At 48.1% G+C, this 22,822-nt stretch overlaps 1 protein-coding gene across 1 annotated transcript in view; it reads left to right on the forward strand.

The window, feature by feature from the left end:
* LAMA5 (laminin, alpha 5) overlaps positions 1-22,822 on the forward strand; it is an 86,180-nt gene that overhangs the window by 4,489 nt on the left and 58,869 nt on the right. Inside the window, exon 2 of the mRNA XM_009998736.1 lies at positions 1,720-1,872. The gene's annotated coding sequence lies outside the window, so the exon portion shown is untranslated. The remainder of the gene's footprint in view (positions 1-1,719; positions 1,873-22,822) is intronic.

Consider the following 22,822-nt stretch of genomic DNA (forward strand, 5'->3'; position numbering starts at 1 on the left):
CGCAACCCAACCGCTGCAGGTTGGCCGGCTGTGTTGGGGGGGGGGGTTTCACAGCAGCAATACAAATGTGGAGCAGCTGATCCTAATTTTTAGTCCTCTCTTACTAAACTTGAATTTACTGTTACCCATCAGTGTTTGGTTGAAAACGTTTTCACATCTGTGGTAAGAATTTCAAGTATGAAAACACTTTAGTTTTTTGTTACTTATCCCCATTTTGTAACCTTGCCTTGCTTCTCCCCCCACCCTAGTGTTGTGTATTGTGCAGCAGAAATTTCCACACAACCTGTTGCACCGGTTCCCATTAAAGGTTTGAGCTGAAGAGTTGGGTCAGTTTTATCTGGTCTGCTCTCCCTCCTCATGCAGTGCATGTTCAAACGAGCCTTTTCCTGACCTCTCTGTGCAGGGGGAGCTCCCTGCGTTGCTGTCAGGGTCACCTGGATGGTTTCAGCTGCCCTTTTCTTTGCCCTTCTTGCCCATCTGCTATTTTCATCTCTCTAGAGGAGTTAGTTAAATGGTGTTCTTGTTCAGGACAATTTGCATTGCATAATTGCCTGCAAATAAGATTGCATATGGCTGTGGGGAAGAATGCTGTGAAATCTCCATTTCCTTTGCACTGAGATTGCTCTAGAGTTTGGGGCATCTGGAAAATCACACGCTGTGCTGTGGCTCTGCCTTGCCTCAGCCTTTGTAGGCACACAGAAAGGAGATTGCCTGTCCTGAGATCATGTACCTGGTAGAATATTAAAGCTGGCTGCAGCTGGGACAGGCAAGGGCAGCTTCCTTGCCTGGGGATAACTGCCTTTAAAAGGAAAACTGCCTGTAACAGAATTCCCTTCTAGGCTGTTTGTAGCAGCAATTTCAGTGACAGAACTGTGGCTCCACAAACAAATAACTGGCCAATTTTTAGGGCTATTTGCAGGTTTCCTTAAGAGTGGGTCAGATTCATTTGTGAATTAAATGGGAAAGAATGAATTGCCCCTAACAGCTCAGGTCTTTGTCTGGTCCTGCTCAGGAGGTGCTGTTAAAGCTGCAGAGCTGTTTTCTCTGGCAGCATGTCCATGGAGCTGACAAAGCCACCAGCACCACAAAAGCAAGGCAGAAAAGCAATTGTAGCTCAGGACCTGGCCAGCTGACAGCAGGGGCTGTCCTTTTCTGGCCTTGCATTGCAGCATCCCCAGCTAAAGGAATTTGGCAGCTAGACTTATTAAGCTTGAAAATGTATCTGAAAGGACTATACATGTGAAATGAATAGGTTGACAAGAAACAGATTGCAGGGAGTTGGGCAGAAGAGCTGCCAGTCTGAGTCCATAGGAATGACTGAATGCTCTGGGTCAGGATCTCTGGCTGTCAGCAGGGCTGTGAGCGGCAGCTTCACCAGAGGAGCTGGTGGCCCTGGAGCTTGAGCTGCTGCTCTCCATTGCAGTGCAGCTTCTCCCCTCTACCTGCTCTTTTGCATCTGACAACAAATTCTTTGTGTCTGGGTCCCTTTGCCAGCACTCAGCCATAGCTGAAATACAGCTTAATAGAGCAGCCCAAATTCTACACTGGGTGGTTGTTGCTGGGTTCCATCCATTATCTAAATTGCAAACAAAAAGTGTATGTATTGATTTGCATTATCAGGTTTGCATCCTATATTTTCTGAATTGCTGTGAAACCTGCCTGCTTTGTGCCAAGTTTTTCTGGCTACAGTTAAATGTCTTCTTTTGTACTTTCCAACAGGGCCAGTACTGTGACATCTGCTCCTCTGCAAACAGCAACAAGGCCCACCCCATAACAAATGCCATCGATGGGACAGAGCGGTGGTGGCAGAGCCCTCCTCTCTCCCGGGGGCTGGAGTTCAACCAGGTCAACGTCACTTTGGACCTTGGACAGGTAACCCTTCTTGATTATTTTGTAGACTGTGATGGCAAGGACCTGCCCCTCTGCTTCTTGAGTCCTTCAGTGGTCCTTGCTTGAAGGGAGAGACAAAACTGCTTCATTTAATGACAGACCAGAAGACTGGTTAAAACTTGGAAAGGAAAACCTCTTGTCTGTCTGGAGTATTCATTGCAGTCTGTGATATTTGCTATTATTTAGGTCCTCCCTAGAAGTTGAGTCACTCACAGAAACCTTTCACATCAGGCAGGTGCTGTTCCCCTAAAGAGGGTTCCTGGCTCCTGAAGGGGATGGCCTGCAAGGCTTCACCCCAGAGCACAAAAACACAGCCCTGAGGATTTTGAGGTTGTGCTGTAAAACTTTAACTGGTGCAATTAGGACTCTAAAAAGTCTGTGCTGAAGATCTTCCTATAAAAGACAGAGTGGCAATTGATGTTTGGTCTCTAATGCTGGCAAGTGAAAGGGAACTAACACCATAATAGTGCTGGCTGCCACCCCACTGCCTCCTCTGCTGCTCCCATTCATCCCCAAACCCATCCCTCTGGAAATGGGTTATTCCCTCAGGCTTCCCTTAGCTTAGAGAAGAGCAGCAGAAAAGGCATCCTGGACTCTGCTACCAGCTCTTCAGCACCACAGGGCCAAGCTGGGGCCTCCTTAGCTGGAAGGCTGTGGGACAGGGCAGTTGTGGACAGCTCAGCTCCTGCACGGGGATGGCTTGGGCAGCCTTATGAGGCTGAGTGCACTGCCCCCTTGTTTGAGAGTTTGTGCTGATTGCAGTGATTCCAAGCCTTGCTGGGCACTGAAGCTGTGCAGTGACCTAGCAGGTGACTTCTTCACCCTCTCAGATGGACTAAAGGCTTGTTTGTCATCACTGTTTGTGAGGTGTCTGGCTCCAGGTGTACAGCTATAGGTGCCTGGGATGTGTTGATGATGATACCCTTCTGTCAGAAGCCTCAGAAACACACTTTAGTGCCCAGGCTTTTCTCTGATCCACTCACTGCCCTGATACTCCTTGAGACTCCAAGCACTTGCTTGAAGCCTCTCAAACACCCTCCACACATTTGTTTTCTCCCAAAAGACAGTGCCAGCTCCTAAAGCTGTGCTGTACACAGCACCCCAAAGCGTTGGCAGCGCCCGAGGCGCCGCACGCCCCGCGCAGTGCCTGTGTGGGCAGAGCCTCCCGCGCCGCACACTGCGCTGAGCCCTCGGCCAACGGAGGTGGCATCTGCTGTGTCTCAGAACCTTCCCAGCTGGCTGGGCTGTGCTGGGTGGGTGGATGGCCTGCACTCCCTCCTCTGACCACGGGCCCGCCTGCAACACAGCTTTGATTCCTTACTGCTCCTTACTTCAGCTTTCCTTGAGAACTTCTCCTCCTCTTTGTCGTTCTCTGTGGCAACTTTCTGGCTGCAGGCCAGAGCTAAGCCAGCCGTGCTGTGTGCTTACAAGATGCTGGATCTGCAGCCTTCAGAGCTGTACTGGTAGGAGCCAGAGCCTGGAATGCTTATGGGGGTCTGCAATATAGCTAAAACTCATTGTTGTAAGTTTACCTTCTCTCTCCTGCCTTCCTCTCCAGAGCCTCTGTATTTGCTCTTGGTATCCTGGCAGATGAGACTGCACCATTGTTTCTGCAAGGCTGGTAGCAAAAGTTGCATATGTGGTGCTGGTTTTGCAGTTGCCTTCCCTGGTGGGAAGTTTCTCTGGAATTACAGATCCCTCTGCTTCCCTGCCACCTTTGCAAAGTAAGCAGTTGCCCAGCTGGACTAAATAAGAGTATGGACCAAAAGCTTGTGTGTGTTTTCAGTGGCTTCCTCTTTATACACACCATTATTGTATGTAATTGCTAACCTGTTTATGCTTGTGTTGAGAGTCAGTTTGTTGCTTTTCCCTCTTTTGTTTAGGTAGGTCGGGCAATAGAAACAAGATTAAATGTTACAGAATCACTAATTTCCTCCTTTTGATGTTGAGGCTGGTTGAAAGGGTGGAAGATGAAAAGGCCCCAACAGGGTCTGCAGGGCAAGTGCAGGATCAGGCCAGTGTACCTGGCAGCCAGGCTTTGCAAATTCCTTGGATACCTGTGAAACAGGGCAGGTAACACCCTCAAAGGCATGTCTGAAAGCAGGGCTATTTTTGGCTGGCAAACAAGGCCTCTCTTTGCTCTGTGTAACCCTCTAGGGAGCTCTTGGACCAATTAAAATTTAATTTCAGGGACTGGTGGCCACTTAAAGCTTTTTCTCCCTTTGGGGGACTGAGTGTCCAGAGTGCCGGTGCTGATGGTGTGGTGCTTTGGTGGGAGCACAGGAGGGGATGGTGTCAGCCCCCTCTTTTTACTGCAGTGCTTCCCTGCTGTCTTTGTCCTTTTCGAGCCATAAGTGCTTAATTACCAGCTAGAATCGGGTTTCTCCAGCATTTGGCAAGGCTGTGGCAACATGGAGAGGGGCAGTTAATTAAGCAGCCTCTTGGTCTTTACTTTTGCTGGCTGGGAGCTTGCTCTCTGCACAGGGATGTTAAAATCCTATGGGAAGGAGAGAAGGAGGAATATAATTCACAGCCAACAAATAAGTTAAAGAACAGCTCAGGCTGGCCACCCAGCTGGTGTGAGTATATTAAACACTCGCATCATGTCATCTTAGTGCCAGCAGTGGCCTAATCTTAATGGCTTCATCAGCAAGGCAGATCAGAGCTCCCACCACAGCATGGGAAGAGATTGTGTCTCATTATCTGCTGGGGGGGTTGGGTTTGAATTGCTTCTGCTGGTACCATGTCTGTTCCTGGAGGGATATTTCTTCTTTTCAGAATGAATGGGGGTGGGAAAAGTTGGGAGAGGAGGAAAAGTTGCTGAGGGTTCCATGTCAGACAGAGGTTTTGGAGCCAGAAATATGGCAAATGGCTTCAAGGAGGGAAGTTAAATGGATTTTAGGAGCTGCTGGGGAGTGGAGTATGAAGAAGGAATGTTTCTTGCTTTAAATCATGACCTTGTGCTTTAAACATTAGTATGTGTAGCACGAAGGGCAGGGCCCCTGTATGGGTTTGCTGCAAAATACAGTATCATGGCTCTGTTCAGGTTTCACAGGGTGGGAGAACTGGAGGGTGCCATGTTCTGGGAGGACACTGTTGTATGTTGTGGTGTTGCTGGACAATCTGGACTTGTGTTCTGCTTGGCTTGGAGGGCAAAGGCCCATGTTGTGACTGAGCCTCCCCCACTGCTGCTTAACTCTAAGCTTCTTCTTCTCCTGCCTGGGGCTTTCAGACCAGCTGGAAACTGGGCCTGTGCAGGGGAGCAGAGGGACAGGAGACCATGACTCACTGCCACAATGGGAATTGTCCCCTGTGATCCTGCTGTGATTAAGTGCTGTAGTGGGTGGAGGGGAGGAAAGGGTGTGATGGAAGATTCTTCCACCCCCCCCAAGAAGGTCGTTTGAGTCAGAGCTGACAAAAATCAGGAGGTTTAAAGAAACATGAATAGCTGGCTTCCTGCCAGGGACTAACATCTTCCTTGCATGAAGGTGAACCCAGGCCAGCCTTTCCCAGAGATATTTATGGATAGTTGGTGCTTTATGATAAACTCTGTGGAGAGGAATGTTTGCAGTCATGCAAGAGCAGGAGCTTCGTGCCAGTGCTTGCTTGAGGTTAATTACTGCAGTGAGAAGGTGGCTGGATAGGATCCTCCATCTCCCCTCTCCCCATCCCCAGTGCCTGCTGGCCCCAGTGACACTGGAGAACAACAGAATTTCAGACTGAAGCTTTGCAGGGAGGTTTGATTTACACCCCTACAGGTATTTCATTCTCATTTTAGTCAGGAATGGGATTTATGTGTGAAAGCTTCTACTTAAGGAGTAAATTAGGTCTGGCAGTGCCTGAAGCCTCTGCTCCAACCTTGTGGCACTGCTGCACAGAGGGCACACAGCCTGCCCTCCACACCCCTCATTGCCAGGAAACACCTCCTTCCATTCACATCTTCACTAAGGAGAGAAGAGAAGGCTTCTCCTTTGGAGACCCCCAGGCTGTTACTGCTTAAAATGCAGCTTCCTTTAGGGTTAAAACTGGGGGGAGGAGAAAGAAACAACAAAAACCCAAACAAAACAAACAAAAACAACAAAAAAGCAACAAAAAAAAAACCCAACCAACCAAAAATGCTGCATTTGTTGGCAACTGGAGAAGAGAGAAAGGAAATGAAAAGGATTGTGAGCTGAGCTCTCTGGGCCAGCCTGAAGGTTGTGTTGTGTAGTCACCATGAGATGTGTCTGGGCAAGGGAGCAGATCGAGAGCTTACTGGGTTGTCTGTCTTAAGTACCTCTTGAGTTTTCTAGTAATTACAATGGGATCTGCCAATATTAACATTTTTTCTGACCTTTGTTGAACTGATGGCTTGCCAGGCTCTTCTAGCTGCAAAGTAGAAGTGTTTGTTGGTGTGGCACATGCTAGATGCTTCAGCCCTTGGCCAGCAGGCTGCTGTTCTTTCACTGTGAAACTTGTCTCAAAAGGATTTGAGTATTTACCCTGTGGTGGATTTCCAGATCTTCAGGAACCTTCTCTGAAAAGGACTGGGAAGGAAAGCCTTGCAAACCAGTGGGCTGAGGCTTACCTCCTGTCCCCAGCAAAAGCCTGCAGCACACAGAGGAATCTGATGTTTATTCCTTGGCTTAATTAATTGAAAAATCCTTCTTGATAAGTAAATTCATGAAATGCCAAAAGGCTTCTGGTTGTTCTTGAGTGGAGTTGTTGGCCTAATGGCTGCTTTCCCTAGGCTTGGTGAGGTCATCCAAGAGGAATTTTCAGCTGAAAACTAGATACATTTTTCCCTTATTTCACCTTCTTCCTTTTGCACCTTCTCACCAGCTTTGAGAGCTCTTGCTACCTCTGGCTAATGTAGCTGCAGCCTCCGTTTTCCTCTGAGGCATCCCTGTTCATTCTTGCTGTACACAGGGGGAGACTTGGAATTAGTGTCTTCCTTTCCTTTCCCCCTGGTCAGGATTTCTTCTCCATCATTTTCCTCAGAGCACGTTGCTGGAAAGTGCACAGCTTCCATTTCTCTTGGGACCGTAGGCTGCCTTATCTGCCTGGCACATGTTTTTCATGGAACAAGAATGGATGAAGATTTAAGGTGTTTTTTTTAACTTAGTTTTTTCTTTTTTTCTTTCTTCATGTACTGTAAGGACTACTTGGACTTCTCTGTGCTGGGGCACCACTGTGAGAAAGGAGTAGGAGGGCTTAGTGGCATTTATTGTGAGCTTTTGCACCTTAAGTAAAAGGCTGGGGTGTAAAATCCCTAACAAAGACGTTCTTTCTCCAAATTGTTCTTGGGCTCTTGGACCAAAAGCAGTATTAAACATCAAGCATGTTAAGCAGGCTGAGCAGAAATCCTTCTTGCTTTCAACATCTCTTCTCCTGGGTAGAGTCCTCTCCAATTGCTAGAACATTCTCCAAAAGTAGTTCCAGATCTCTATTTATTTTTTTGCAAGCTTCAGAATCCTAGTTCTCTGAGCTGATGTGGCCTGTGGCTCCCCTTTAATTACAGGGTTTATTCAGTGCTGCTGTACTTGAACATGGCCTTGGAGTGAAAGTGGGGTGCACATCTGCAAAAGGTGTGAGCCAGAGCACAGCACCAGGAGCTGGTGCTGAGCCCAGCTGGATGGATTTTCTCTTCTCTCCCAATCTGTTTTCCCCTTTATTGTTTGAAATAACTTAGCTGGTGAAGGCTGTGCTGTTTTCTTCAAAGTTGCTGCTGCCCTGACCCCAACCTGCAGCTTGCTTTTTTTTTTTTTTTGTGCTAATAAGGGGGAGATTTTTGCCTTTGCTTGGCCCTTCTCGACATTTCTGTGCCCTCTGCCAGCTCCCACTGGATTCCTGGCTCCAGCGGCTGCGCGGGAGCCGTTCAGGTGAGTGGGAAGGGAGTGCCTGGTTGTTAATCAAGTGGGAATCTGTCTCCTCCGGCAGCAAGAGCAAACCCATCCTCTCCTTTTCAAACTGCCTTGCCAAGTCAGATGCCAAGCTCACTTCTTTGGGATCCAGAACAGCCAAGGCTGAGATTTCTTTCCTCTTTGTTAGTATTGCTGGTGGCTGCAGGAAAAAGCTGTGCAGAATATCACTTTGGGTAAATGATGGATGATGCATTCATTTTAATTATAAGTTATGTTTACTTATGTCATGAAACAGTACTGCTTCCAATCAATTTTTAGGGCTGCAACGAGTAGATGCTATTTCACTAGGAACATCTGATTCCCAAAACACCTGCCATGCCTCACGTCTGCCAGGCTGTGAGCACAAAGAGAAGGCTCCCAGTGGAGCTGGAGGCTCTGAGTGAGTCACTCAGCATTGTGGCACCTTTTGTGGCCTCCAAGGAGGGTGTTTCTGTCCATCCTTTGCATCTTGTATAGATGACCCTTATGCTTCAACAGCTTAATCTTCTAAGAGGCTATGCTTGCTCTGCCTAGACCTGAACCCAGCTCTTGAGAATTCAGGTGTTAAAATAAGCCTCCCCCACAGAACAGCTCCAGGTAACAACTGATGAAAGGATAATTACTCTGTCTCTAAAAAGTGCGTGCAAGATTTTCACTGTAATTTCTCCCTAGATATTGTTTCTTACTTTTAATTTTGGCATGATGAGAAACAAGGTGGCTGATGGTGGTCTTGCCATGGAGCTCCCCCTCCCAGCCTGGCTGCCTGCTCCTGCTCAACTCCTTGGATTCTTCAAAGACTAAGACAAGCCTTCAGGGCAAGCATGAGCTGGGTGCTGGCTTACGGGAGATTTAGTTTGCAATGAATAGCTGGAAGGCAAACCTTGTAATTTCTTGCTGTTCTCCTGGAAACTGTCTGCTTGGCTGGGCTGGTAAATAAGACGGTGCCTTGAGTCAGGTGTGAAGATACATGTGCTCCAGGGGTCAGCTTTGTCCAGCTCGTTTGTGGTTGTACCAGGCAAGTTAAAACAAGCTGGAACCCTCCAGGTCAGGCCTCTTGTTAGCAGGGCAGCTGTGTTTTCTTACTTCAGGCTGATGTTTGTGAAGGTCAGTTCCAGCAGAACTGTAGAGGTTTATGTCTCTAATGTGGAGTATGTTGGCATCTGAATAACTGGGTTAGCATTTTCTGCACTTCAGCTTGTCCTAACTCCAGAACAAGAATACTGCATCTGTCTCCATCATCCTATGTGCTGGAGCCTGCACAGCACTGGGCTAAGAAGCACAAACTCATTTGCTGCAGAGAGAGATTTCTGGAGTCAAGCCCCCAGGAGAGCTCTTGGCTTGGTCCTGTGCAGCCCTTCTCTGACATCTTCTCCCAGCCCACCTCTCCCCAGTACAGGTGGGCTTGGCTGTGCCTGGACCCCTGCCCTGAACACACCCTAGTGCCTGCTGCTGAAGCTGAGGCTGTGAGCATGGAGGTACTTCCAGTCCTGCTCTTTGCGTGACCCAGAGGGACACGCTCATCCTGTGGTGTCACACAGTCAGTTCAGTTCTTGATGCCTGTCTTGATGGTGGTGAGAGGCCCCCCAGGAGGGCTGTCCCTGCTTCCTGGGCTAGCCTTCCAGGAGCCACCCTCACCCTCCCCAGCCCCTGCACAGCCATGTCCTGACCCAGTCCACCAGGCTGGCAGGGAGGATGCTAAATACACTTCTGATCATCTGCCTAGTCAGCTTCTCTGCTCATTCAAGCCTGTTCTAGCCCCCTGCACCTTTCTTTTGATGCTTTACCAAGCCTGGCTCAGCTCTGCTTTCATCTCTGCCTTATCCTTTTATTATAGTCATAAACGTGGGCCTCCGGGCTGTGCCCAGTCTTGATCCTCAGCAGTTTCCTGTTTTCTGGATCCAGTGCTCTTCAAATTCCAGACCTCCCCCATATGTGTGATGCCAAAGAGTGCAATAAACATTACATTGCTTCCTATTTGATAGAAAGTTGAAGGGGAGACCAGAGACAGTGAGAACAGAGGTGTGGCTATGGGTGTAGTTTAAGGACTAGTAACATTCCCTTCTCAATCCTCCTGAGATGGTTCGTTATGTTCTCTAGATGGACTGGATGTCACCTGCTTGATGTCAGCAAGGGTGTGTAGCCAACTATCTGCCAGTACAGTGGTGCCACTACTAGGATGCCAGGTGACTACAGTGCAGCAAGGGTGGGGACATGCTCCTCCCTGACAGGTCTGCATGGAGGTGACAGCTTCTGGTAGAGACGATGAGCAGGTAATAGGGTCCAGCAATTGCAACTACTACAACAAGACTTGCTAGGGCTTGTCTGTCCTCTCTGAGTCCTGGAGGACAGTTTTAAGATGATAGCTGGCCTTTATTGTCCTTCTATCTGTCGTCAAACAACAAAGTGTTCATGGGAGATGCGAGTCTCCTGGATGTGGCAGAAGTGTCACACCTCTTGTCCCCAGCCAGATCTACCTTGAGGAGCTGTCACTCTGCCAGTGGGGTTAAATTAGCTGAGCTCCTCTGGTAGGGATACACTTGTCTGTGTCGCATTGTGTTCATGGGCATCTGGAAGTTAAAGCAGTTTCTGTTAGATGAAATTTCTTTTATCCTAGAAGATTTGCCTGTCATAGATGGTTTTCACTATTGTACCTGTGTGTGCTGATACCACAGCTTTGATGGAGCAGACCTACTGGCAAGGCCTGTGTGTGCAACTCTGCCCTAATTGGTGTGCTCTGCCTGAGAACAGTTTTACATCTTCTGCTTGGCATCCTAAGTCTTTTCAGTGAGAGCTGGCATAACCCAAGCAGTGCCAAGCAAACAGCCAAACCCTGAGAGTTGCCATGATTTTTCACATGTTCTCTTCAGTTGCTCCTTCCTGTTTCTTTGCCTGCTTTGATACAGAGCTCTGCCTCACACACACACTCAGCTGAGATCTATTTATGGGTGCTTACAAGTTCCCATCACTGTGGATTGGAGCAAGCCCTGTGACCAAAAAGCAGTTGGCATGTTGCTGTAGGCATCTCTTGGATCTAGATAAATGCAGTTGATGCCAAGTCCTGGTGGGAAGGGGAAAAGACTGACTTCTGCTATTTGCACATAGCTGCAAACTGTAAACACAGGCTCATGACTGCAAACAGAAATCTGTATCACTGGCTTCATCGTGACTTCACTGTTGTTGTCCTGACTGTTTGATGAAGCTGCTCCTTAATCCTTTTCCAGGCTTTTGCAAAGTCTACACACAAAACTTTGTGGGCACAAAGATTTTGGCTGAGCTCCAGGAGGAGGTTTTGGTTTTTTTTCTTCACCAGTCATTGCTTTCTGCCTTAGAGTACACTTGCTTCAGGACTCTGTAAAAGGGACTGTAAATGCAGGGGGAGTCTTGGGGGGGATCATGAGTACAAATCTCATGTTCTTGTAGCCTTGTATGTCCAAACAGCAGCAGGAACTGCCACACAAACACGGTAGCTGTGGATCTGTGCTGGTGTTAGCAGTGGCATTGGGAATGTTAATCCTGCTGCAGCTCTGGTATGTGCTGCTGTGGGGTCAGCTAACCCAGCTCTGAATGGCAGTGTCACGGTGGGGAAACCTGCTGACAAATGCTAATAGTGCATGGCTACAACAGAGTTTTAGAAGAATAAACCTGCTTGCACGTGTCAGGTTTGGCTTTGTTGAAATCTGCTAACAGCTATAGCTTTAAACCCAGTGATGCCAAGGCTGGCAGGAACCACACAGAAAAATTACAGAAAGTGATGTTGCTGAAATATCTGGAGGTTTGGTTCAGTTGGGTGTGATGCAGCGGAGACTCTTTTCCTGTTCAAACTGGGTCTTCTCTGTACGTTTGGGACCTGGAGATGCCGCTTGATGGTGGTCTGAAATGGGACCTTCCAAAACCCCTGCTTGGCCCTGAGAATTGACAAGGTGGAAGAAAGAAATACAGGGAATGGAAAGTAGAAGAAAAATGGCATTTTCCATCTCCTAGAGCTGCATTCAGAAGCTGACAGAAATAAGGTGTCAGAGCTGGAACATCCATATCCCCTTCCAAATGCAGCGGAGGAAGGACTTAGGTATACTGACTGCTCTTGGGTGCCAGAGGGCTTGCAGCTCCTCTGAAGCTTGTGTGAGTCATTCATCTTTGGCACTTGGCCATTAAAATGAAAAGCCTTTCAGTGGCTTTGGTGGCAAGCTGAGACCTTTCACTTTGTGCCAGTTTTTAGCTAATTCATCCTCTTCCGTTTCCTTCCCCTCCTCACCCTTCCCATGTGCGCAGGTTTGCGACAGGATATCCACTCCTTTCAGGGCAATGGGGGAAATATTTGCTTGTAGCGTGGCCGGTCGCCAAGGTTGCTTTGTTCTCTTTGCTGCTGAAAGGACAGCCCAAGGAAACCCTTGGAAACTGACATGCAACTTGGAGTGGATTTCCTGCAGCTCTGGAAGTGAAATGCATGACATGGGGATTTTTTAATTATTTTTTTTAGATCCCATAAACACAAGGAAGAGAAGACTTGGGGAAGCTACAGACAGGCTGGATTTGAAATGTTCTCTTGGATGGGAAATTGCTTTGTCACAGCTGTACTAATTGTGACTTGTCAAGGTTAAAATCAGTCTTGGGGGTGGTGTTGTTTTTTTTTTTGTTGCTGTTCGTTTTTATTTTGTTGTTGGGTTTTGTTTTTTTTTTACATTAACTGAGAGCTGAGCTTGCAGCAGTTCTGGGTTTTATAGGAGAATTGTGTGGTTAAGAAGATGGCTGCCCCTGCACCATTTGGTTGTACCTGGATACTTTCTTGGTGACACCCAAGCCCTGCCATGATTGCAGAAGCCCTTTTTGTAGCAAATCCAAAGCTGTAATGATGGTGGCAAAAAAAAAAAAAGTAGTGAACTGCAGTGTCTGGGTTTTAATTCCTTGGCATGGCCAAAGCAAGTATGTCCAGTGCTCTGATAGTTACCTGGCTGCCCCAGGCCCCCCAGAAAGCTCTGGCCACTTTGCAGGCATCTAATTCACTGCTGGCCACAAAAAGAGTGGGAGCTGTTTTAAGTCTATAAAGCCTAAAGCACAAAATCCTATTTGTATCCTATGGATGGGGACTAATTTCTTTTTTCAGTTTATGATTTGGCCAAGGACTTCCTGAATAAACTTAGCAAATCAGGAAGGCTTTGTCACTACTGAAAAGGGTCTTACTATAGCTCTCTTATAGTGTATTTTTTTCATTATTATTCTTAGTACTGTAAGGCCTAGAATGTCTGGTCATGGAGCAGGTCCCAGGTTTGTACAGCTCCTGCCATGCTCTGGAGAGCCCGTCCCTACAAGCTTGTGGTCCCAGTGACGTAGCTGTGCTTGTAAAACTCTGGGTGTAAACCATCCTGCAAACTCTCTAAAGCAGAGTACAAGTATTCTTTTGTCTGCCTTCTCCATTTCAATTATAAACTGGTTCATGAGCTCCTAAAAATGTTTAAATTGTCTTGCAGAGTGAACCTGGATTGGTATTACTGTAACTTAAACACCACATAAAATGTACAGTTGGGAGCATTTGTTTGCTCTGGATGGTAGGAATGTCCTTTGAAAATGTACTATGGTTTGGTAAGTATGAATAGAGGGTTTTTCCACCCCCCTTTCCAGGTTTTTGAAGGCCAAAGTCTTGAAACAGCTTAGAAGGGCTGCTAAGCTGTGCTGATAAGATACGAAGCTAATGTGCTTGAGAGGCTAATGTAGGAACAGAAATGCCTAAGCTGTTTGCTTTCCCCTTAACAGTGTGAAAAATGAATATGTCTTAATAAGGAGCCTGGGGAATTGTGTGCTCAGAGTTATCCCTGGGGCTGGCAGCTAAAATGCTTGGTTCAGATTTACTGGGCAGGAGGCTGGAGCTGGTCTGGGCTTTGCAGAGCCCCAGTTGCTGTTTCATTTCTAGCACACTCCCTCTGTCTTTCTGAGCTTGGTACAGAGATGGGATTGCTTCTCGTTATAGTAAGTCCCATGTTGGTTGGAAACATGATTTTTCTATCCAATTAATTCTTTATTTCCTGCCCACTTTGTGGTTAGCTTGACTCATTGAAGAAGGCTATCAAACAATTTTGGTGGTGAGACTTAGCAGAGGGATGCCTGCCAGGACAGCAGCTGGGTGCTTCTGGAGAGTCTGGGTTCATAATACTGTCAACATGAGCCAGAGGAGGATGCTACTCTACACCCTCTGGTTTACACCAGGGCTCGCATTCCCCCAGTCCAGCATCCAATCTCTGCCACCATGTTTGTGATCCAGAGTGTGGCTTAAATGCACATCATGAGCACAAGCACTGGAGACTGTTCCCTGGAGGTGATCAAACTGCACAAGGGAAGTGCGAGTCAGTCCTGTGTCACCTGTACCAGGAACAGGGGGAGATCTGGACACCCTGCTCTGACAAATACAGATGGAAATCCAGCCTTTTGCACCACACGCTGCTCACCCAAACCCTGGTGAAGGCAGGTGTAGCCTGCTCAGCAGAAGAATTCTGCTTCCAGAGCACTCACTGAGGTGTGGGGCCCATCTCTGCACCGTGCTGGGCTGCCCTGACACCCACAAGCAGAGTCACTTCCATGGAAGGCCAGTTGGACTTACTTGATCTGACACTGGTGCCATGAGAATGACAATGCAGCTATTGCTTTAAAACTTGGTTTTAACCTCCCAAGTAAGTGACATACCTGTGTTGTGTCCCCACTCTGGCCACATGCCATTGCACATGCCCTTCCTCCTTTCAGCAGTGGTCTTTCTTTCAGTGGTGTGTGCTTACACACCCAGACCTTTATCTCCACTAAATCACAGCTTTCTTAAGCCCTTGGGTTTTCTGTAGCACTCCCCTTTATCTTTGTTCCTTCCTAGGGCTGGGCAGTGGGAGTAGGGAAGCAGGAGGGGCTGAGCAAGCTGTAAATGTGTGTTTGCCCTGCAGTGATGCTGGATGGCTCACAACAACAGGCAAGACTGGGAGCAGGAGGAGCACTTGTAGGACAGTTGGGGATTTTCAAATTGCTGGGCAGTTGGGGTTTCTGCAAGCCAATTCTTTTTATTTATTGTTTTTTTAGAGTCTGAGGCAGTAGGATTTGTAGCATGTTGGTGCAGCACATGTTGCAATTTCTCATGTGATATCAGCTCATGGAAAAGGGCTCAAAACTGGCTTGGAGGCTGCAGTAGAGTGTCCATATGATCTTGCCTCTGCTGTCTGTCCCCATCTCTGCCTTGTCCTTCTTTCCAGCCATCAGAATAAAGGTACTGTGAAGTCCTGGAAGTGCTTTCAGTAATACCAGACAGACTGTGGGCCCAGTAAGCATCTGCAGTCTTGCAGGCTGGTGTTCTGATTGCTGGGACAGGGCTCTAACTGTCCATACCATCAGTGGCTGAAGCTGGGCAGCCCCACACACTCTGTTGTGCCTGTTGGTCACAGGTAACCTTGTCTACAAGGACAGTGTCATTGACCTCCCGTCCACCTCGTGAAATCACTGTTTCTGATGAGAAGTAGTGCAGTTACTTCCATATTTTCTTTCCCTTTCCTACAGTAAGCATTCTGTGGTGGCTTCAGAGCACACAGTCACCTCCTGGCAGTCCCCAGGTTCTGGATCAACCTGATGTGTGTACGTGCGTGTGCAGGTGTCTGTCAGTGGGTATGTGCTGTTGCCCTCTTGTGGTTGAGCCTGCAGGAAAGACTGTGGGTTTTATGGCTCGTCCTTGCAAGGACATCTTCGTTGCTTGTTGACCCTTGGGGTTGGGGAGCACAGGGTCTGAGCTCTGCTTCCCAGCAGGTGTGTTTGCTGTAGGGATTTTCCCATCCATAGTGAAAGGCAGTAACTTCACAGCTGGCACCAGCTTTTCCCCATTCTGGAGGCAGAGCTGAAGGTTTGGGGCACAGCTCTAAGAGCTGCATCTACACGTGCTGTTTTGGGGGAGGCCTGTGCAACGTGGGTGTATCTGGATGAGGTATGATGCCTGTTGAGCAAGCAGCTGTGTGCACATGTATATCCTTTGAATAATGTGCAAATAGTGGCACAGCAGTATAGGCTTTGTTCAGTTTTTAAGGCATCTGACCTTTCTTTTGCTAAGGCTTTCAACAAGCCAATTTACAGTCTTGGAAGGGACCACCCAGAGTCTAGTTTCATAGCCAACAGAGGGGGAAGGGAAGGAACTCTTCAAAGAGCAAAGGAGGTGAAATTACTACCATGGCCTGTATATTGATTTCATGAACCGTGAGGCTCAGAGCCAGATGCCAGCCTGCTTTGCTGTGATCTCAGCAGAATGTGACCCCAGTCCCTCAGCAGCAGAAGCAGGGATGGGATCGTGTTTCCCCAGGCAGATCTGATTTCTGGAGGCTGTCAGGGCAATGTACCCTGTGCCTGGGAACGGTGCTGAGAGGCATTGCAGGGGAGGCTTTGGTTGTGCCTGGTAGACAAACCATCTAGTATAAACACCCACCACAACAGCTCTGGAGACGGGTGCCAAACAGTGCAGATTGCTTGTAGCTACCCTGCTTGCATGAATGGCTTTGACTCCCCTTCTTTGAAGATGATGACTCCCTTTTGAAAACAGGAGATCAAGAATCTGGTGTCAGACAAGTCGAAAGACACTATTTACAAATATTTATCCTGGAAAATATTTATGAATCTCCCCCTGGGAGCAGAGCCATACAGTATGTTGGTTTCCCTTGGGCTGTGAAGTACAACTGTCTGATGGCTTGTGAGCCAAACCCACTCAGGTTAGCATGCATCCTGCTGAGGGATACCACTGCTTTCTTACAGCCACTAATTATTGACCCCACGGTGTTTATATCACTGTTATATACACAGTGCTGCTTTCAGTGCCAAATTGTGCATGCAAGTTCCCTGCCTCTAGAAGAAATGCGAGTGTGCAGCAAAGGAGAGAAGCTAAATGGCTGTTCTCTGCAGCTGCCCTAAATGTGTTTGGGGATATTCACACCAGGTCATTAAAAGCTTCTAGTTAATCCCATAGCATGACATGCTACAACAAGGCTACTGCTGCTTCTGAAATAGTAGCCTCATGTCATTTGCTCTTGCCCATGGCTCAGTGGAGCAGTACTGATGCAGGTGGTGATGGGCAGCAGTGTGAGGTAGCACACTGCTCCTGGTGTGCTGCCCGTGTCCCTGTCCAAAGGGCAGAGCAAATCCTGGAGCCTGGTGGAGGTGAGCTGCCCATGCCTGTGGTGCTGTGCTCCCAATAAGGAGACATGCCATGTGTCTGGGTCATGCTGCGTTTGTAATCCTGTGTCTTACACTGTATCCACAGCTACTGCTTGAAGCACTGCCCTTTTTTCTTGTATTGACGGGCAGTAAGTCCACCCTGTGATGCTATTTTCTGAGCAGGGAGCAGGATGGGGCTTGGATTTCTGCACTGCAGGACGGATCAGTTAGCACATCCATACACCAGCTGGAAGGAGGAGACATGAGATGGCTGCTGTGCAGGCTGAGTTGCTGGTATTGGTGTGGGAAAGCCTTTGGGGTTTGTTTTCCACATGTCCCAATTGCCATGTCTCATATCAGCAGTGAGACCTGCTGTGGTGTTCCTGCCCTGCGTGCCTCAGTGTCCCCAGGGCTGGGACAGGATGTGAGCGCATCCGTGGCTGTCCCAGATTGGGTTGCTGACAGGGAGAGGGGGTGACAGGTGCTGGGCTGGTGGGACAGCACCCCATCCTCTGCCAACACAGACCGTCCAGATTTGAAACTAGGTCAGAAGCATGACCTGAAACACACTGATGGGCTTGAGAAGTCTTGAGCTGCTCCTCTTCCTCCAGTCCTTGGCTGCTGGGCCCCGTGCATGCCTCATAGGCCAGCAAGTCAGTGTTAAAAATGGGAGCAGGTGGATTAGTGCTGTGTCTGGCTCCAAGCACTTGCAGGAGTAACTCTGTTTGCAGTTGGCCTCTTCTTTGTGTGCTGATACCTTTCCAACCAGGGTAGCTGGACGTGTGCTGAAAGCATCAGTCCTCAGGTGAGGCTGTAGCAAAGTACCTCCAGGGCAGGCCTGGGGCAGGGCAAAGAAAAGCAGAGCTCTGTGGTGAGCAAAGCAAAGCAGCTGCAGATGTCTGAGCCGCGGGAGCTGCTGGGGCTCGAGACCAGAGTGACCGCACGTGTCCGCAGCGTACGTCGTCTTAATGCATTGTTTATTTGATGTCCTGTTTGTTCTGGCAAAGCCCGATTGCCTGCTGAGATAGATAACTGAATGCTGGAAAACAGCGTGAGCTGACTCTTTTTCTCAAAAAGAAATGTTTTGCATTTGGCAGGAGCATCTTTTCTCCCCATGGCTGGTACACGGCAGCGGGGGGGGTGGGGGCATCTCTTTTCCTGTCCCCAAAGCAGGGAGGGTGGCCAACTTCATTTTGGAAGTGCCTTTGGTGTCCAGGGAAGATGCAGTAAAATCAGACTAAGGCTTTAGGCTTCAGTTGCCTCACAGCTATGGCAGAAAGAGCATGTCAGATGAGGTGTATTGCTTTGGCTCTGGGTTGTGCCTTCTCTCTTCTTTTGTACCTGCTGTTGGTCCATTGAGGAATGTCTGGTGCTTTCAGCAGCCCTCTGCTGCACAACCAGCAGTGACAGCAGGATATGGCCATGGTGGGGACAGTCAGCAGCCTGCCCCAGAGGGACTGCCTTCTGTCCCACCACATAGCAAGGCATTAATTTCCTGTTACTAGTTACAATAACACAATGTGTATTTAAAAACAACCCCACGTTAGTCCTTCCTCCAAAAGAATTCCAACCTGTCATGAAATTTAGAGAAACATTTTTCCCAGGCAGCCCATCTGAAGCAGAGCATTTCTGTTCTTGTTGGCTGCTCATGCTTTTGGGAAGAGCACATGGTGTATCTGACAGCAGGGCTTTCCTGGGGGTGCGGGGGCAAGGAGTGTGATCCTGGGGAGCGCCCATCCAGCAGGACCTTCTGTAGCTCCCTCAGCAGAGGTGCCTGGGGCAGAGGAAGGTTTGTTCAGCCTGGTACTGCTTTAAAGTTTTGCTTTTCAGGCATGATGAAGGGCACAGATCGGTGTCAGCAAGTAACGTGTAGCCCTGCTCCCTCTTGCTACTCCATGACTTTTAATCAATGGCTGGCTCCAGACCTTGGGGTGCACTTGAAGTGCAGACAGTGATGGTGTAACAGCAGGAGGAAAGGAATAGGGGTTCTCTGGTCATTTGGAAGGGTTAGTGTGAAAGTCTGGCCTGGACAAGGCAGTATTTTGTTTGCAAGCATGTGTACCTGATGTCATTCTCTCTGCTGTCTCCATGCTGACCTGGGCTGGAGGAGCTGGTGTCAGGGATAGCTCAAAGCTGAGGGGGTGGAGGGGGGCTTGCTTGCCATCCCAGGGGGGCATGACCATGATCGCATTGCCCAGAACATATCAGCTGAAGAGATGTGGGGTGGAGATTAAATAATTCCCTGATATTGCAGTGCCTGATAACCATACTGAAAAACCATACTGAAAATCTCTGCCTGGGGGAGTTGCTGCCTTTCATTAAATAAAAACAGCTTCTTTTCATCCTGCTGGAGTCAAGCTGCCATGGGCAGACAGAAAACTCGTCATTGATATAGCTCTCATGATATGATCTTATCTCCTGCCTGTGAATTCTGACCAAGTTTAATTGACTCTTTCCTCAGATTGATTTGGGAGAGTTCCCCAGAAAACCAGTTTTCCAGATGCTTACTTTAAAGGAAAAAAAAAAATATAATAATGAGGGATTTTCTTTGGCCACCTTTCCAACTTCCAGCTGTTAAGTACTGGAAATGTGTTATTCATTATGTCCAAGAGAGAAATGTTTCTTTCTTCCGATTGGGGTGGCAATAAATATTTCAAAGCATAATATGCTGTAGACAAGTGAGTTGGTGTCATTTGTTTTCTGCACAGCACGTGCAGCAGGCCCAGCTGCTGTCCTGGGGAGCGAGCACCAGCGTGACCAACAGAACTGGGAGTCACTGTGATCTTGCCTTCACGCACCAGCTGTCCCCAGGCTTTGCCCAGGCACTTTATGGGGTATAGATTCAATAACCTGGTGTCTAGTTCTGCTGTCAGGCAGCTTTGCATTAATTAAAAAAAAAAAAAAGAGGAAAAAAAGTAAAGGCAGAAATAATTAGTGATGCTTGTCAGCCCCTTTGCATTAGCCTTCCAGCTCTACTGCTTTCAACAAGCATGCTGCTGCTTCCCAGCACATCCACAGGTTCCTTTCTCCTTGTCTGACCCCAGAACAGTTGAATTCTGGAGTGAGCCCAATGAGCTAGCAATGGGGCTATTTTGGACTAAGAGGAGGAAGGGTAAAATCCAGCTTTGTGGAGCCTTCCCTCTTCTGCCAATGTTGGCTTTGCTCATGGCAAGGATGCTCCAGCTTGCATGTCTTGAGTCATCTTGGCCGGGCCTTGCACTTATTCCAGCTATCTTAAGTAATTAAGTGGCACATAGTTTCTGTCTTTGGTCAAGAAGGTGGATGAAGTTAGAGGAGATAAATTCCAGCATCTGCAAGAGTTTTCATCTGTAGTTGCTGCATCCTGCTGGGGCTCCCACAGAGGTGATGATGCCAAGGACTGCAATGGCAGCATCTAGATCTGAGGGGATCTTCTTGGAAAGATAGACAGATGGAGAAAGAGGTCTGTCATCCATGGGTAACAGCAACCCATGATCTAAATCAGCTCATGAAAGTGGTGTTGCAACCAGGGTACATCTGTGGAGCAGAACAGCAATGGCTGATGCTGTAGATGGTAATTTGTTGTGTGAGAGGAAAAAAAATAATTGTTATGGGCTAATTGAAATTCCAAGGAGCATGAGCCAGCATAAGCCCCCACGGGGTCATGAGGTGATTGAAAGAGCAGAGCTGGAAAATGGGACTGCACTGTTTCTTAGGAAGGGAAGGAGTAGCCCAGCAGGCAGCAAGGTGGTTGAGCCACAGAGTTGAGGTTTCTCCTGGCTCTTCTGTATAATCCCAGTTCTGCAGCTGAGGCAGATGGCTCTCGTGTGTTGTTTGGGGACATAAAGAGGCACAAAAGATACCCACAAGGGAATGGACATGAGTGCTGCCTCTGGACTGGGGCACAGTTACCCAGTGCGTGTGCTGTAACTGTCATTTCTGCACAGGCTGAATTGCTATTTAAATTACCTGTTGTGTTCTCTCCTGCCTATGTACCTTTAAAGGTGCCTCCATCCTTTTTGTTGGTCCCCTGTTTTCTGTGGTAACAGCCCAAGACTAATGGGAAAGGCAGGATGTGAATGGACTTTTTTCAGATGTTCTTGATCTTCATTCCCAATGTGGGAAATGCTTTAAAATATTTGTGTTGCCCACAAAGACTGCAGCATAATTTTCCTTATTAAACATAATTTTAAAAGATTTTTTTAAGAGAATTAAAATACCACTAGAAGCAGGAGGGCATAAGCCAAACATTAAGAAAAAACCCTTGAGGATAAAATGAGTTTGTGAGCAATTTGGTCTTGAACTCTGTGGGAATTCAACTAGATCTGTGAAGTCTTCCCGGATATCCCTACATAATTTGAAGCCCTAAAAATAACTCAAAACTTGAATAGCCTGAGTGGCCTCGAAGCTGCTTTACAAGAGACTTGCAGTGTCGCCAGAGTAGGTGAACACCCTGCAGCTCATTTAGGTTTTGGAAAGCCCTGATGAGGCAGTTGTGGGCTTGCTGGTTGGTTACTGGTCTTCATTAGCATCAGGCTTTGATGGATAGGGCTCCTGAGTTTGCTCCTGCAGTGAGCAGACAGCGACGGGGGATAGTGGCCCCTTTTGGAAAGGCAAAGCATGTCTAAAGGCTCCAGTTCAGCGTGTCCCAGGGAGGGCTGGTCCAGGGGCACCCGCAGCTCCCGCTGCTGCTGCCTGTGCTGGCGGGGAGCCTGGCATAGGGATTGATTCTTAGGCTCTGCTGCGCCGTGAACCCCAGAGCTGACCCATGGGCCAAGCAGCTGAGAGAAGGAGATGCAAGCATGTGCAAAAAGGTGCTCACCACAGAGGTCTGGTTTGAGACAAAGCAGCTGATTTCCTGTGACCACAGACAAGCCTTATCTCGGGAGATTACGTTTGTCTGGAATGGAGCTGCTGGTGTCACAACTGTGCTCTTCCTGGGCAGATACAGCCTTGTGAAAAATCCCACAGTGGCAGCCTGGGCTCTGGCTGTGGCCATGGATAATGTGCCCTGGCCTATGTGGGAGGTGCTGGGAACAGGGAGTTTGGGACTTTGGACTTTATTTTTTTAATTTATTTTAACTGGTAGAGAAAAGCTGCAGAGCTTTTTGTCCTGTGCATGGCTGAGGTGGCAGCTCAGGTGCCTTTTGAGGCATCTCTTGGTGCCTGGCTGCTGCTGTGGGTCTGTGCCTCTGCAGTTGTGTGCATTCTGTTGTGCTATCAAGGGAGAGGGCTGCCTGGAATCTGTCTTGCTGGTCTGACAGGCATGGATATCTCTACCAGTAGTCACGGATACATGTTATCCGTAGAAAAGGTCTTCTGTGGGACATGGTGTCCTCAGCCAGACAGAGGAGGTAATTTTCTTCAGCTCCTCAGAGACGCTTTTCTGTAGTGCACACTCACAAATACAACTGCAGGAATCAACTGCTACGTGGTGGTTGTCCTAGAAGGACTGCAACCTGGATTGCAGGTAGGCTGCTTAATTAGTCCATCATACCCAAGAACAGACCACGTTTTACGGTCCTGGCACAAGCACAGCTGAGAATGTGTTTGCCTTTTCTATTCCTCCCATGAGCCCAGTGGATGCTGCCCAGGTTGAGATTAGTGATGGGCTGCAGATAAGTCTGTCTGGTTTGACCACCACTTCACCAATATATGTTCAAGGTACTGGGGGAGTTTTGCAGTTATGCCATCCTAATCAACCAGGAGAGGTTGCTCCTTTTCAACTCTGCATGCAAAACCCCATCCTACCTTTGGATGTGTGCTGGATAGCTGGGTTGCCAAAGAGTTTGGACTGGTGTGTGTATATACTTTTTATTTTTTTTAGCTCATTCATATTGTTTGGTGATGTTAAATGTTCTTTTTGAAGCTGGAGCAGGAAGAGGCTGGAGATAAGATGACAATAAAAGGCTGCAGCA

This window comes from Chaetura pelagica, unplaced genomic scaffold, assembly GCF_000747805.2.
Source record: "Chaetura pelagica isolate M959 unplaced genomic scaffold, ChaPel_1.0 scaffold275, whole genome shotgun sequence".
Taxonomy (NCBI): Eukaryota; Metazoa; Chordata; class Aves; order Apodiformes; family Apodidae; genus Chaetura; species Chaetura pelagica.